Source organism: Aulostomus chinensis, chromosome 1 (assembly GCF_037954235.1).
Source record: "Aulostomus chinensis isolate RoL2024-O1b breed Wild chromosome 1, RoL_Achi_v1.0, whole genome shotgun sequence".
NCBI lineage: Eukaryota > Metazoa > Chordata > Actinopteri > Syngnathiformes > Aulostomidae > Aulostomus > Aulostomus chinensis.
In genome coordinates this window covers 44,191,308-44,196,094 of record NC_141320.1, presented here as the reverse complement: position 1 = coordinate 44,196,094, position 4,787 = coordinate 44,191,308, and the positions used below count along the sequence as shown (strand labels likewise).

Genomic DNA, 4,787 nt, shown 5'->3' with positions numbered 1-4,787 from the left:
CCTTCATCAGGCTGAGAAGAATCAATCTAAACTGGGATGAAGAAAATTAACTGAGAGGAGAAACCTCCTGATTGGATGACATGGACCCACCTGATCCATGTCAGCCTTGTTGGAGCAGAAAGAGGTGGATCAGAGGAATCAGTGGATCAAGACTCAGGTGGCAGATGAAGAATCTCTGTATTCACAATGGAGTCAGAGAAATCTTCCAACGTGAGAGAACGTGACAGACCATTTTATACTGAAGACAGGCTGTGTGTGTGTGTGTGTGTGTGTCCCTACTGACTGGAAACTGAATAATAACCAGACTAACTTTTATCATTGACCAAGTCTGGTTGACTCACTAAATTCATAACTCAAGTGATTATTTAATTAATAAACAGAACATTTGTCTAAAGTCATGATCAAATTAATGTAAAATCTGAGCAACGAGGGTTTGAAAATGTTCCAATGAGCCAAACCAATGTTGACAGTTAAAAGAAGCCAATGTGGGAGGATTCTTTCTGTCTCAGCAGTAAAGACCAATCCCACAGCTCACGTGAAGCATCAGGTCCTCTGTGAGAGGTGGGAATCCAACCAGGGACCTTTAGATCCACACCAATCTTCCCTGACCTCATAGAAACTGGAACCTTTCAACAAATAAATTCAAATTCAACTCAGCAGCAACTCTAGAACAGTTGCTAACTTGCTAATTCCTGTTAGCTCCAGATCAGACAATGCAGGCTCACCTTCACGCTTGGTTGTACGACCATCACCAGTTGAAGCTTCTCTGGTTCAACAAACTCTGGGGACTCAAGACACAAGTCAGCACCGGTGCAGGTCCAGATCCAGATGTTAGCTGAGGGGGACAATGGCTTAAGGGAGCTCCAGGGAGCTGGTTTGAACTGGTCCCTCATCTCTGTGAGTAGAAACCATCTGAGGTGGAGGGTGGAGATCTGCTTTGACCTCCTGATCTCCCAGTAAAGCCAGTATAGATGTTGAGCTTGGAGGAGTTGATGGCCTCCTTCATCTTCTTGTTGGAGGTGTTTGCTAAACTCAGCACCACCACAGATCAGAGGAACGTCCACTTGTCAGCTGGACACTGGAGTTTCTAGTGACCTGCAGGATCTTAGTTGTGGTGGCAGCAGGCCTGTTCCAAGAGCTTTGCTCACATTCCTGATCAGGCTTCATCATGGTTCTGGACCACTGAGTGATAGAAGCTGATCCTGGGGGTGGACTGTCTTTAGGGGGCTGAGGTGTCTGGTGGTCTTGGTGGACCCTCTGCATCTCAAGCTGAGACCACAGAGTCCTGTGTTCTTGAGTCATTGTGTATAGTCTCTGTTGTTGGAGAGCTCAGTGTGGTCCCTGATGGTCTAGTGGCTAGGATTCGGCGGTGAGACCGGCTCTCACCGCCGCGGCCCGGGTTCGATTCCCGGTCAGGGAATGAGTTATTTAGAGGTTGAGGGAGAGGTGATCAGGTGGTCCACATGATGGTGGAGGTGATGAACTGTGAATCCATCATGGCTCCACTCTCACCCCCATTGTAGTGTTCTTGGTTCACTCTGCCATGGCCCCATGTTGAAGGGTGACTGTCTCATTCAGGTTCAACCCTTTGTTAGACTCTATTAAGTCACTGACTCCTGCAAGGACAAACTCTGTAATCCTCCTTAGTAGCTTTGGCTCCTTGCAGCACAGAAAGTCCATTCACTGATGTAGGAACTGGAAAACTAACAGCTCCAGTCCTCAGTTCCTTGCACCAAAGAAAGGAGGGAAATGCAATCAATGTTGAATTCATTTACATTTCTTATATTTGATCAAAGCTAGAACTTAATAAGCTGCCATCGACCTTGATGACCAACTCCTTCACTGTGTAGTTCAAAGTCCCTGGTTTGATTTGTGTCAGGACTTCAGAAGCTCCAATCCTCTCTAAGGTCCAGTGAGAGTGGAAGAGATTATAAATGAGAGAAGCAGGGCCCTCCCTCAGAACTGAACCAGCTCAGTTGGGAGAGCCTTAGACTGAAGATCTAAAGGTCCCTGGTCCGATCCCAGGTTTCAGCAGAAGAGCAGCATTGACTTTACTTTCCAGTGGAGGAACTGCAGACATGAAGGAAACTAACATCTTGTCCTGTGCATTCTTGTGACATTCAGGACATTTTTGGAGCCTCTTGTTGGATTTTGCCACAGAGAATCAGAGCCAATCAAAAGCCTGGTGGACTTCAACATGGAGGACTGAACAAGTCAAGAAAGCATCAGTTTGACCTTCACAGGTGTTTCTGTTCCTGTCTCAATGCTGTAGAAAGAGCCTGAGGAGCTCAGACAGTAGAGCATCAGACTTTTAATCTGAGGGTCCAGGGTTCAAGTCCCTGTTCAGGTGCTGTGGAGGTTCCAGTGTTTGACAACATGGGACTGGATGAAGTTCAGTGTTGAACAAACTGTCATCATCAAAAGTAGAAGTGTTCTTGTCTTGACGCTGTGAGACAGTCGCTAGAAAACTGACCAACAATAATTTCATGTGGCATGCAATTAACAAAACACCTACATTGATGGTCGAGGGGGGTGGAGCCTATCCCAGCATCTACGGGCCACCCTGGACAGGTCGCCAAAACCATTCACACTCACATCTACAGTCAATTTAGAGTGTCCAATCAGCCTCATCCCAAATTACATGTCTTTGGACGGTGGGAAGAAGCCGGAGAACCCACGCATGCACGGGGAGAACATGCAGATTCTGCACCCGAGCCTGGACTCAAATCCAGAACCTTCTTGCTGTGAGGCCACAGTGCTCACCACTGCACCATCATGCTGCCGTGGTCTCATATACTTTTCTAAATTGTGTTTCTTTCATGTCCTCCTGAGATCAAAGACAGAATTCTAGCTACTGTCAAAGCCCTGATGACATCATCAGGAATTCTGACTTTGATCTGGAGCCTCTTGCTTTAATCTGAATTTGATCTGACTAATGTTTAAGTTTAGGTTGCATGACACCGACCACCTCATTTCTCCTGATGGACTGGTGACCTGTCCAGGGTGAACCCTGCCTCTTGAACAATGTCACCTGGGATCGCACCCCCCCCCCCCCGTGACCCTTAAAGGATAGAACAGAAAGTGGATGGAGGGATGGACTCAACACTGAAATCAGCTGATCTGATCCACATTCTAATGTTTCCTGTCCCTCTTTAGGAGTCAGTGAGAATAGTAGTGTATATAATAATGTATATCCAACCTTGTAGTATCTTTCCAAAGCTTTTAGTATTTCTTCTTGTTTCTACTTGTAGTTTTAGTGTCTGGATCTTTTCTTTTGATGTCCTGCTGTCTGCTCTTTGCTTTTGGAGCTTCCTTCAACAACTACCAGGCCTCCTGGGTACTGTAGGAAACATGGTCAAGTTCTTCTGACTTCTCCAGGAACGTCCTGCTCACATTGGTCTGTCTTCATTTTGACTCCTCCCACTGCCACAATGACCAGCCTTTGTACTCTTGGTGACTGGGGCCCTGGTTGCTGCAGGCCTCAACACCAGCCTGTGGTTGAGAGCAGGGCAGAACAGAACTGACAGTATCTCCCATGCAGGACCTGGGTCAGCGCCTGGTGCCAGCTGGGGCACCGCTTTAACCTGGACCCCTAGAAGATCTTCTCCAGGAACTGGCCTTTTTGGTTCCATCAAGGCCTGAGAGGATGGTGAAGAGTGATCCTCCACCAGGCAGCACAGTCAACAGCAGCCATTTTGTTCCACTAGAATCAAGTATGATAGTGACAGACTGGTGAGTACTTGCTAACTGACACTTCCTGTTTTTACTGCTATTCTTCCATGAATGTGCTCATGTTGGCTGGTCCCCAACCACAGTTTCAAAGCCATGATGACATCTCTCATCAACAATCAGACTTATTTTTTCTCTATTTGGACAAATAAGGTTCCAACTGACACGGCTGGCCAACGTCCTGGAGTTCATTCAGCCTGGAGAACCAGGTGCTGGTTCCTTCTTTTACCAGGCAGGAACGGGCAGCAGATCCAAGATCAGTAGGTGCAGATGTCTGCTTTGACTGGTAGGAGGAAAGAGAGCAGGAGAGCTGGTCAGAGACAAAGACAGATCATGAAGAAGGAGTGCTGTATTCTGCTAGCACATGCTAGTGACAGTCAGAGATCAGGAGTCTCAGCAGGGAAAGATTCATGTCTTATTTCAGAGGACAATTGGACGTTCACTGGAAGACAGTGAATGTTTGAGGGTCAGAGGAGAAAAGAGGACAAGTGCACCTGTTGTGTGTGAAGGGGCACCAGCATGGAGGAAGTTGTCAAACATTTTGAGTGAAAAAGCGTGAATCTTCAAGTAAAGAATTAAAATGATTTAGTTAACAATGAGGTCTCTGTCATAAAACAAAAGGAACAACTGACTCCCTCACCATTTCCACCTTCTTCAACAGATTCACATTTCAAAACAACCAGGTTTATTTTGTTCCCTTCTTTTAGCAGAGGATGGTTTTGATCCATCCACCTCTGGGTTCTGGGCCCAGCACGCTTCCTCTGTAAATCCATATTTTGGGTTCTGGCTTGTTCTGCTTTTCATTTTGTGTTTGTATTAAAGTTCTGTTGCTGAAAAAAAGACTTTTTTGCCTTTTTAAAAACACACACACACACACACACACTACAGCCAAGCATATAGAATGATACAGTCTGAGGTGGTTTTGACTGGTAGGCACCAGTGTGCACTGTTTGGCACTGAAGTCATGTGACTGAGGTCATTCAGTCATGTGACTGAAGTCATCCAGTCATGACTGAAGTCATCCAGTCACGTGACTGAAGTCATCCAGTCATGTGACT

The 4,787-nt window shown here is 46.3% G+C and overlaps 1 non-coding gene across 1 annotated transcript; it reads left to right on the top strand.

The window, feature by feature from the left end:
- Positions 1-1,338: 1,338 nt before the first annotated feature.
- Positions 1,339-1,420, top strand: trnal-gag (transfer RNA leucine (anticodon GAG)). The gene is given in 2 exon segments: positions 1,339-1,375; positions 1,386-1,420. It is a non-coding gene; the product is annotated as a tRNA-Leu (tRNA).
- The last annotated feature ends 3,367 nt before the right edge of the window (positions 1,421-4,787 follow it).